Genomic DNA, 12581 nt, shown 5'->3' on the forward strand with positions numbered 1-12581 from the left:
ATGGAAAGGCAGCTTTCCTCATCATCTTGTTGGGTGGCTGCAGTAAAAATATACGGAATAGGTCCATCTTGCCCATGCTGCAGTGGCCAGCTGCGGTGCAGGGGTGGTGCCACTAGTCAGCTCCCTAAGGGGCAAGGTATACTGCAGCAGACCAGGATATTAAGTGTAGCTGGCTAATTGCAAGGGTGCATCCATGGTGATTCTGCTGCATCGTGGCCTTGCAGCATAGTGTCGAGGCGGGGCGGCACAAGGGGCAGAGCACTTCCAGTTGGTGGGAGTGGCCAGTCCCAGGGCAGATGCTGTTGCATGTCACAGCTAATGGGTGGGTGGCTCCGGAAAGTCCCATTCTCTGCTCCCACCCCAACCCCTTGACAGAGACCTGCTGCAGTGACAGACACACGGTCACTGTCATTTGTTGTTCCTGCATGCCATCAGGTCCTGTGGCCAGCCTCCCCAACCACACCCTCCCAAATACTTGAAGTCCACCTGCTGAAGTTGCTCCCCCCACCATTGGCTCAGGAAGCCCCCATGATCCCCTGCCTCTTCAGTGCTACTTGCACAGATGCCTTTCCTCCCGGGTGCCAGAGGACCCCCTTCCTGGAGCAGACACACAGTTAGGGACCTCATCTTCTTAGTGACCCATCCCCCCTTTGTGGCTTGCATCATTCCCCTCTCTGTTTCACACACACAACAACCCTGTGAGGTTGGTCAGGCTGAGGGTGTGGATCTGGGCCAAGGCCACCCACCTAGCTTCCATGGTACAAATGGAGAACAGAATCTGGGTTCCTAGGTCCAGCCTCTTGCCCTCACCGGCACAATAACCCAGCTTATTCACCCAGACCACCGTAAGACCCTGTTCCCCCTTCACACAAAAGTCTGCAAGGTGAGCAGCGGAACCTGTCAGTTCCCCTGGGTCCCTGCTATGGCCGATTACAACCAGTGACACCTGTGCCACCCTTCCCAGCCAGCCACAGCACTTGAGAGCCCTTGCTCTGAGACGTTCCCAGGAAGCCCACAGGGGGAGTGGGGAGATGAGGTGGGGAGGGAGTGGGGCAGGGAGGGGTGTGGAGCTCTGGCCATGTAGCAGAAACCACACAGCCAAGACACAATTGTGACACAACACAGACTTTATTGCACTGGAATCAATGGCAAGGGGTTTTATTTAGTTATTTAGTTATTTGATTTATATCCCGCCCTCCCTGCCAGAGCAGGTTCAGGATGGCTTACATAAAAGAGTTAAAAACACATAAAACAACTCAATTATAAAACATCATAATTAATCCTGAACAGTTATCAACAATAATAAAGTGCTATTGACAACATTGATGGCAGCTGTAGTATTGCATAGCGGTCATAGTAGGCCATGATAGAACAAGAACTTCGTCCATTCCACCCCAAGGCCTGAGGATTCCTGGCGTGGCATGCACCCAAGTGGAATGGCATTGCAGGTAGAACTTGGAAAGGCTTGCCAGATCTGATGCTCTGCTTCAAGAGGAGGGCTGGAATAGCAGACTGAGCAGAGTGCGGAGCGTTTCTATAAGCTTGGGGGGGATTTTTCCCTATCTCCAGAAATGCTTTTGGTATGACTGATGAGTTGATATAATAATGCTATCATTCACTCCTAGATTTCTTATAGCACAAAGAGAAATCTAAACAAAGCACAACAGTTTATGGTGTTTAACTTATTGCTGTTTCCCCTTTCTTTTGGTTATATTCATAATGGAAAATATTAATGAATATAACATCACGAGAACCAAAAAAATTTCTGTACCTAGGATCCATTACACCTACTATAACAGATTTACCATTGGTTTTCATTGTTTCTGAAATATTAAAGGTCTGTCTGTCCTCTTAGTCAGAAACTTTAATATGCACTTTTAATTCTGCCTGTTTCTAACAAACTAATGCTCATTTCAATTATAAGAGCCTACCTATACAAAGAGTAGCTTCTATATAGCATATCAGAATATATTTCCATGACATATGTTTTAAAATATATATAGTTTCAGTAATATTGGAGTATGAAGGTAGATAAGAACATAAGAGAAAACATGTTGAATCAGGCCAATGGCCCATCCAGGTCACACAGTGGCCAAAACCCAAGTGGTGATGATGATGAGATGAGATTGGATTAATACCCTGTCCTTCACTCAGAGACTCAGAGCAGCTTACAAACTCCATTCCCTTCCCCTCCCCACAACAGGCATCCTGTGAGGTAGGTGGGGCTGAGAGAGCTCTGAGAGAACTGTCCTTGAGAGAACAGCTCTGACAGAACTATGGCTTGCCCAAGATCATCCAGCAGCTGCAAGTGGAGGAATGGGGAATCAAACCCGGTGCTCCCAGATTAGAGTCCATGCACTTAACCACTACGCCAAACTGGCTCTACACCAAACTGACATCAGGAGTCTGCACACTTAACCACTACACCAAACTGCCATCAGGAGGTCCACCAGTGAGGCCAGAACTCCTCCCACCATTGCCCCCAAGCACCCAGAATAGAGAGCAACACTGCCTCAGGCATAGTGTTCCATCTATATTTGTGGTTAATAGCCACTCATGTATCTCTGCTTCATATGTTAATTCAATCCCCTCTTGAAGCTGTCTATGCTTGTAGCTGCCACCACTTCCTGTGGCAGTGAATTCCATGTATTAATTACTCTTTGGGTGAAGAAGTACTTCCTTTTATCTGCTCATTAATTTCATTGAATGCCCACAAGTTCTTGTATTGTGAGAAAGGGCGAAAAGTAATTATTTCTCTACCTTCTCTATCCCATGCAAAATTTTGTAAACCTCTCTCATGTCACCCCTCAGTTGTCGTTTCTCCAAGCTAAAGAGCCCTAACCTCTTTGACCTTTTTTCATAGGGAAGGTGTTCCATCCCATTAATCATTTCAGTTGGCCTTTTCTGCACCCTTTCCAACACTATAATGCTTTTTTTGAGTAATCTGTTGCTGTTGGACGTGTTGGCTGCATTTGACACAGTCGACCATCAGTTGCTGACCCACCACCTCACTGGCATGGGGATCCAGGGTCTTCATAGAACTGGTCCACTGCTAGGTTGGCTTTTTATCATCTTCAGCTGATCCGACAGTTGGTTCCCTTTCTCGATCGCAATGACCTGGCTACAGTGATCCATATGATGGTTACCTCAAGGTTAGACTACTGTAACACTCTCTACATGGGGCTGCCCTTGTTGCAAATCTGGAAGCTGCAGCTAGTACAGAATGCTGCGGCCAGGCTCTTGATGGGCCTTCCTAGGTGGGAGAACATCCGGCCTGTGCTGAAGGCACTGCACTGGCTGCCAATAGCATATCGAATTCACTTCAATGTGCTGGTACTTACTTTTAAAGCCCTATATGGTCAGGATCTGACATACCTGAGGGACCGCCTTTCCCCATATATACCCCAGAAAACACTATGGTCGGGGTCACAACACCGATTAACCATCCCAGGCCCTAAGGATGCCAGGCTCAGTGTTACCAGGGCCAGGGCCTTTTCAGTGGCGGCTCCATACTGGTGGAATGAGCTCCCGGAAGAGATCAGGGCCCTGCGGGATCTTCTACAGTTCTGCAGGGCCTGCAAGACAGAGCTCTTCCACCAGGCTTTTAACTAGGAGCCGCCCACCACTACCACCAACATCTGTGGTAAAGGGCTGCCCCAGCTTGAAGATTGAGCCATATCATCGTGTGATGCCGGGCCAGAAATTCTGTTTATTACATCATATAGCAGAAATTCTGTGTATTACATTATATAGTACGCCATCTGAACTTAACGAAAGGAAGGATTACTACTGTGAGCACTTTGTCTGTTTTAAAATGATTTATATGGATTTTATGGTACCTTGTACTGATTAATGTAAGCCGCCCTGAGCCTGTTTGCGGGGAGGACAGGATACAAATGGAACAAACAAACAAATAAATAAAAGAGTCTGACTTCTCATTTCTTCCATTTTTAGTAAGCATATTTTGCATGCGCCATCCGAAGTCCAAATCTGAATCTGAGATATCAACAAAACACTTGGAAAACTATTTATTTTTTGCTGTCTGGATTTTTATTTATTTTTTGGACAACACAGTATCACTAGGAATGCTCACATGATGTTCGGACCAAAGACTGATGGTTAAATCTTTTTGAATGCCTTTATGTTAATCTGTAATGGAGTGTAAAATTAATAAATAAAATAAAAGTCGCTTGATTGCCATCAGATAAAACAGCTATTTTATTTATGAAGGGCAGTATTTTTAAAAACCCAAACTTGTAAATATTCTGCAAATCATCCTATCTTCTTAATGCATCCACAAAGAGAACGACACTTACTGCAGTTGCACCTACTGTTGGGTATGCTTTGATCTAACTCAAATCAGGAGGGGGCCTCTCTTTCTTTCCCTCTTTATTAAGACCAAGGTTTATTCAGGTACAAGCTCTCCCTCCTCTGTGAGGGCAGATCTGTGACCACACTTCTGGTAACATGGGGGTGTGGCCTAATATGCTAATGAGTTTCTGCTGTGGGGTGTGGTCTATTATGGTAATGAGTTCCTGCTGGGCTTTTTCTACAAAAAGAGCCCTGTGCCTACTAATGTTATCTTTAATAATGGGTTTAGGAGAGAAAACAAATCCTCATGAACTGAATTATTTCTCTCTCATACATATTTATCCATACCCCTTCACCTTTTGCCCCCCTTTACTCCCTTGGTCTTGCAGTTATGCCTATCAATATGCAATTAGTATCGTACAATGTCACTTGTGGCATGCAAAATTGTGGTCGGTGAACAAACTTCAAAAACTGAATGCTTTGGTGTGTGCATTTTTATTTCCAAAGGTTTTATGAGCTCTGGGCACCAACAGGATAATTAAACATAAGGTTTTCTCAGTTGGACTACCTTTGAGTGTGAGAATGTGCATAAAATATATTGGTGATTTACTTAAAACCTGAGGTGGAGGTGTATGGAGAGTCAGTTGCATGTATCCTTTTGGCTCAGTTGTCTCTTATTGACATTCTTGAGAGCTTTACAACAGGAGAAAATAAGTGAAAAGCAGATCCTACAAGGGAGTTTTTAATTACCTAAGTTAATGTCTCTTTCTGCACTGACATCTTGCTCTGGAGAATCTGAAGAACCAAGCCTTAAAAGTTAACTTCGGATTCACCCACATTCCTCTGCACTTCTTTCCCCTCTCTGTTGTATCTATTGTGTATTCCATACATGCATTCTGCATCTACAAGCAAAACTCACATTTTTGCATAATTAATGTGGACACATCAGTTGTGATGTTGTGGGGGTGGCACCCAGTGTTTTTTAATTTATGCAGTCATCCTGCCACAGCTGCACAATACCATCACTGAACACGGCGCTCTAGAGAAGCCCAGCCTTTTGCTTCTCTCCACTGCTGCCAGCCAAGATGGATTGCGGCTGCCCCAGCCAAAGCCCCGCTCAGAGTCCTGCCCCGCCTCCTTCTCTCTCACGCTTCTCTCCCAGCCAAAACTCATCCAGGGTTAATCACCCATGGTGCTTGCAGGCCACTGCCACTCAGTCTCCTCCCCAGCCCCCTCCTCTCACCTGCCTGCCTGGAGAGTCCCCTTCACCAGCACCAAGTTGCCTCCTCTCCCTTCAGCAGACACTGGGGAGGCAGGTGCGGCAAACTCCAGGCAGAGTTGGGGGACAGGAAGAGCCCAGCTGACTGCCTCAGCACAATTCCCGGGAGGGCCCGGAAGGTCTAGCTGCCCAGTGTGGCTAATCCGCGGGGAGCAAGTCATTCCAACATCATGAAAGGAACAGGGATTCATGGTGAGGGTCATGGGAACCATCTATTCATTTTTAAAAGAAAAATCCTGCCCTTCCTCCAAGGCACTCAGGATGGCATATGTAGTTTAAAGATCTTGTAAATATCGGTATCCCTTCCCCTCTGCCAGTGAGATCCCAGCCGTTCCCCTGCTTGGGGGGGGGGGGCAACACATATCAAAATCAGTGATCGATCTACATTAGTGATAGGACTAAAAAGGGTTATTAAAAAGTTACAATTATGGGGTACCCTCACCGTGCTGGAGAGGAAAAGGTGGAAGAGGGAAGGAGAAAAGTTCAGAGTAGGAGGGAGGTGTGACAAAAAGGAGGGGTGGAAATGGGTGGAGACGGGTGGGAAATGGGCGGTGTCGCACAGTCCAAGGAAACGTCTGCTTAGCGTTACCTCTGACTTGGAAGTGGAACAATTTTTAAGTCTGCTGCAAAAGCAGTCTTGGATAACCCGGGGTAGAGGCGTAGGGAAAGCAATTCAACAGCTGAATGCCCAAAAATAAATGTAGAAGCAAAGAGAAAATGCGACGGGGAAGTGAGGGAAATGTGGGAGTAAATGCAGATGCAAATTTAAAGGGTGACTGAAATCGCACAATGCAGAAAAGGCCAATGACTAGAATAAGGAAAAGTTTCATGTAGTAAAAAAGCTAAACAGTCATTACTTAAAACATAAACATTTGTGGTTCTAGGTCATTTGTTCAACATTAGATTGGATGATTACAAAATTATAAGGAAGTTGAAATATTCTTCATGCATTTATGCAAGTGCATATAAGAAAGTGAACTATATTTCAGACCCCTCCACTTTACAGTCACATTCTCTTCAAAACTTTAGTAAGAGAAAACCTGCATCCAGCCATCACAAACAAACCTCCATTTATTTTTATGAGAACAAGCCACATTTTTTTGTGTTCCATCCCCATTCTCTACTTCTCTTATATGCATCACCAGAATAATAAACCACAATTTGTTGTGGCATCTGTTTGAACTTTTTGTGGTTTATTTATTGTTTATGAATCAGGTTTAGAATCGTGCCTTTGTGACATTTTAATGCAGCCATAATTTTACAAAACTGCTAGTACTGGGCCTCTTCTCATCCTCTTAATCTTACAGTGTTGGAGCTGTGCTTGTGGACTGCACTGTAAATGTAACACTAGAACCTCCAGGCCATGTGAAAGGAGCCCACATTACAGTACCTCCACACATCATTGTTTCCCACCCAGGAGATATAAGAGCAAACCATCTTGTTTTTCATTAATATATGATCCATTTAGGAAATTATCCCAGCTACTCCAAATGAACCTCTTTTAGGGTCTAATATAAACCAAAAGGAAGTTTGCATTCAATCCATTTAAATGCTTATAATTATTTTTCTGAAGTCTGAGTAGTGAGCTGATTGACCTAAATGCAAGTATACTGCCAGTATTCACAGCCTAAAGATCTTGTGTGTGTATGTTGTTTATGCATGAATTGTACTTGTATGCCATCCAAAGTTTTATTGAGACATTTAATCAGTCAAACAATTCCTTCCCTATCAGTTATGCAGAGGTGTCACTACCAATGGATTCACTTGAGTAATTGTTCTCCCCATGTTCAGATTCAGGCCTGGGATGGTCTGTTTGCCACATGAAAGAGCAACATGCTAGTCATATTTCACTCAGATTTGTCACTTCAGGTAGCTATCACTTCTTTTACCCTCCATGTATATCCAGGTAAATAGAGACACCTGGCTAACATAAAGAGAAGCCAGAATGACATCAATTGTATATTTATTACGTTTCTAATTCAACGCTATAATCCCTCCTTAGACGATATTTTCAACATTGTATAGAACCAAGAAGATAAAAAGTGTCGCCAAAATTTATTGCCTGGCTTTATACCTCCAACTCAGGCGAGCCAGGCGGGGATGAACTATCTTATGAGATCAGGGTTCTGCAGGACCTGTTACGGTTTCGTAGGGCCTGCAAGAGGGAGGTCTACCACTAGGCCTTTAATTGAGGCAGCGGGCATCCACTTGATTAGCCTCCCCTCCAGTGACCACAGATCCATGAAGCTGGACTGGGTCCACAATGTTTTTTCTGTTGAAACATTGTTGTTTTAGTTTGTATGATTTTATTGATTTTACAGATTTTAAATATAAATCTGCATAAATTACAGACCTATATGTTGGAACCCGACCTGCGCCTACAATGTGGGGAGGGCGAGATATAAGTTTGGTGTAGTGGTTAAGTGTGTGAACTCTAATCTGGAAGAACCGGGTTTGATTCCCCACTCCTCCACTTGCACCTGCTGATGTGACCTTGGGTCAGTCGCAAGCTCTGGCACAGCTGTCCTTGAAAAAGAGCAGTTTGTGTCAGAGTTCTCTCAGCCCCACCCACCTCACAGGGTGTCTGTTGTGGGAAGGGGAAGGGAAAGGAGTTTGTAAGCCACTCTGAGACTCCGAGTGAAGGGCGGGGTATAAATCCAATCTCTTCTTATTATTATTATAAAATAAAAATAAAATAAAAATATGCACCACTGTCCAGCTTGTGTGATTTGCTCTATTGTAAAACCAGTGCCATATCTCCAAAAGTTCTTCTCCAGCTAAAATGTTAAACAAGGTCCTATGCATGTGCAAACACTATTCAGGCCTCCCAGTCAGATGTTTTATAGACAGGCACAGAAGTTCTTGATATTAAACCTCTTCCCCTTGATTAAAGTTTGCTGTAAAACACTTAACTGACCAACCTGACCAAGCTTCCTTTTGTTTCATGAGTGTGTTTTCCCTCTGAGAAAATTCTTTGGGTTGTTTTATGCAACTGTGTTATGTGATTGTTCTCTGTCCACATCTTAAACCTCTATTTTGCTCTCATGTGTTTGTATTTGAATCACTCTGTCATGACTAGTATGGGGTGGGTGCAGGGAAGAGGCACATTTTGATAGGAGGTATTTATAGTCCACCTTTCTCGCTGAGACTCTAAGTCTGGAGACACCTAGGACCTTGGACTCTGGAGTGGAGGCAGCCTCACACCCTGGGAGTTCACCTGCAGTCAGAGCATGGCAGCAGCTTCCTCCAACTCAGAAGAGCCACATGGGGATGAGCTATCCTTATGCAGCAGAGGCCAGCTGGGGCTTAGGGAAGGGCTAGGAATAAGGAATGAGGGAGGTGGAAAGAAATAGGTTTTGGCTCATTGGGACTGGATGGGGAAAAGCAGGAAGCTTATACTGAAGAGGGGGATAAAAGGAGAGCCCGTGAAGCTGGCCGAGGAGGAAGGTGCTCAGCTGATGGGTGGCTGAAGATACCTGCAAGCAGTAAGGTAACCCAGAAAGCTGATCCTGGGAGGCTGCTGCATTTCTGAGGCTGGCTGAGGCTGGCAGGAGCACAAGCCAGAGAAGGAGCCTTCAGAGCACCAGGAGGACAGTCATACTTTAGGCATATTACAAAATTTAGGTATGGAATAGGAGCAGAGTAAAATTATAAAACCAGGGGTCATTTGGGGCTGGAGCGCGCTGGAGTACTGCTCCGGCAGCCCCAGTGGTGGAAAGCCCCGCCCCCAGCTCCCTGCTCCCGTGCTCCTTCAGTCTAGACTCACACCGCAGTAGCGGAGCAACTCCAGAGAGTAGGGGTTTAAACTTCAAACCCCTTCGGCACAATCTTTCCATTCTAAAAGTTAAAGTTTAAACCCCTTATCTCTGGAGTTGCGCCGTAGTGGTGGTGCAATTTTGCCATTCTATTCTATGGTCCCCTTCTCTCTTTGCTTCCTCCCCCTTGGCAGACCGGCTGGGGAAGCAAAAAGGTGGGGGGCATCTTCAAAAGCCTCCCCTTCCCCAGCCAGCTTGCTAAGGTGGGGGGGAGCGAAGAGAGAAGGGGTTTAAAACCCCTTATCTCTGGAGTTGCGCCGTAGTGGTGGTGCAATTTTGCCATTCTATTCTATGGTCCCCTTCTCTCTTTGCTTCCTCCCCCTTGGCAGACCGGCTGGGGAAGCAAAAAGGTGGGGGGCATCTTCAAAAGCCTCCCCTTCCCCAGCCAGCTTGCTAAGGTGGGGGGGAGCGAAGAGAGAAGGGGTTTAAAGTTTAAACCCCTTCTCAGCTGGGGAAGGGGAGGGGAGGCTTTTGAAGATGCCTCCCCCCTTTTGCTTCCCCTTCTGACATCACTTCTGGTGATGTCAAGGGGCGTGGCATATGCTAATGAGCTATTATACTAATAGCCTATTAGTTATGCTAATGAGCTCCTGCAGTTCTTTTTCTATGAAATGTCCCCTGTATAAAACAATATGGTAATAAGGTTGGATTACAAAATTAGAAAACAATTCAATAAGACATGTAAAAAATTGCAAAAACTGGATTACAGAAATTTAAAAACTGCACGAAAATCAAGAAATGTATAAAATAATTAGTGCTGTGAACTTCAGCCCTTGTCCCTTTATACAAGCATAATTGTGAACAATGCTGGCATTACTACAGCCCCATTCCATATATAAAAATGCCCTCCTGAACAATTGCATTTGGGGCTGCAATGGAAGGGAGAGGCAAGGAAGTCCCATTCTGCTGGCAGAAATCCCTTCTATCAGTAGAGATTTGTTGAAGGAATCAAGCCAGAATAAGAAGAAATGTGCAGTTTAGGTAAGATGTTTGCAAATAATCACTATGAGACAATTCAGCTATGCAGAGTGTAATCCTAAGCATGCTTACTTCAGATAAGATTCACTGGCTCCAGTGGGACTTATTCCCAGGCAAGTGTAAATAGGATTTCAGCCCAAGTTTCTATTTCAGATGATGTATCAGTTTAACTGACTTGGATAAACACAACTCTTGTTTTGTTGTTCTTGTTGTTTGTTTATGCAGCTCATTCAACAGATATGCTAATTATCCATGAAACAAAACTCCAGTTTTGTTTAATGCAATGTCAAAATTATCTCCATTATGAGAGGACTAGCTACTGATGCACACCTGCGTGGGATCAAAATTTGCCGTCTTTTTTATATTCTAGAATTGCCTTCCTCTGAGAAGTAAAAGTGACTTTAATACTTTGTTGTTTTCATTTCATTTTTATTTGCCTGGATTTATCAAAGCATAAAGTTGAAGATATTGTTATAACAAGGAAGATGGAGGGGGCTTTACCCATAAAAAAGATATTCTCAAATAAACATGGATACATGGAAGTGAATAAAAAAAAGGATACTCAGAATTTCTAAGGGTGCACTGTACATTTGTTAGATGCACATCAGAACTGAGGTTCTGTGTACATCCTGCAATGGTGATGCATGTGCAACAAAGAATATTTGTATTCTTTTTCTAGAAGAAAACTCAGAAACATGCATATAATAAAATAACTAGTTTGTGAAGTGAGAGGGAATGTTACTCTAAACTCACCTGAACACAATATACAGTAAAAGCTTTATTAACTGACAGTGGTTAACCAGCATGCTATGCAAGTAAAGCCTTTTATTAACCAGTATTATTGAGATCATATATTCCCTTCCCCCAGTGATTAAATCTGGAATACGATTTGGCAATCTGAGCAATTTCCCCCACCCCTGTGTAAAATAGCAAGTCTTTTTCCCAATCCTGATTGCAAAATTCAGTCTCCTTTGTGATTGTGATGATGATCATTGGAAGTGCAACATGATCGGACTGATGGTCGGAGCTCGACGAGGATAGACGTGTGGTGCAGTGCTCCATGCATTTCTATCCTAAAACCCACACTTTCTTAGGCTTTTTTTTCTAGCCTAGGTTCTCTCCTTTTTTGGAGATTATTTGCAAGAGACTTATACAACTGGCCAGGCGAAGTGGCGTTTTTAACCTGGCTAGAAGTTTTTCCTTTTGGACTTTGTCTCGACGCAGAAGTAGGGGAAGGCTAGTAAAGGATTTTTGCCTTTGCTGTGCACAAGACGGGCCCGGGAGGACCAGACGGAGTGAAGCGGAACAACTTTACACGAGGAAGACAGCACATATCTCAAGCTAAGTGTCCATGAACTCATTAAATATAAAAATATAGGTGAATTAAAAGGGTTGAAGGTGATAAAAGGGGAGAAAAGGTGGATGGATTAAGCACAGCGTTGGTAACTGTTAAGAGCTAAATTGTAGAGAAAAAGGGCCGGAATAGACTAGAAGCTAATGAAACAAAAGCTATAAATAAAAACGCTTAACAGTAATTGTGAGGGAACAAATAAAATACCTGAAACTGCCGTTGTCTCTATGTTTCTTTAAGAAGCAGAGAACAGGGAGCCCAGCTGTGGGAGATTTACGAGCCTGAGGTGCCCAGCTGAGGGAGATTTACGAGCCTGAGGTGCCGAGTGGAGAGAAGCAGAAAGCGGAGGCCAGGGAGACCAGCTGTGGGAGATTTGCGAGCCTGAGGTGTCGAGTGGAGAGACGGAGAGACGGAGGACTGGGGGCCGTGTGGAGCCGTGCAGAGGGGCGGAGAGAACCAGAGTACGCTGCGTAGAGGGAGAACGTGGAGGAGAGCGGGCTGCATCGTGAACGTAACGACGCAGAGGAGTGATAGATCATTGTGGAAGTGAAGCTGCTGGGCGAGAGCACGTGAACAGAGCAAGGCTGCAGAAAGAGATAGAGAGCTAAGAAGAAGCTATACGGCGCACTTAAAGAAATAGACATTTAGAGTTTCTGATAATTAACACTGCTAATATCTGATAAGTACAGTAACGACGCAGAGGAGTGATAGATCATTGTGGAAGTGAAGCTGCTGGGCGAGAGCACGTGAACAGAGCAAGGCTGCAGAAAGAGATAGAGAGCTAAGAAGAAGCTATACGGCGCACTTAAAGAAATAGACATTTAGAGTTTCTGATAATTAACACTGC

Source organism: Gekko japonicus, unplaced genomic scaffold (genome assembly GCF_001447785.1).
Source record: "Gekko japonicus isolate JY-2015 unplaced genomic scaffold, Gekko_japonicus_V1.1 scaffold378, whole genome shotgun sequence".
Classification (NCBI taxonomy): domain Eukaryota; kingdom Metazoa; phylum Chordata; class Lepidosauria; order Squamata; family Gekkonidae; genus Gekko; species Gekko japonicus.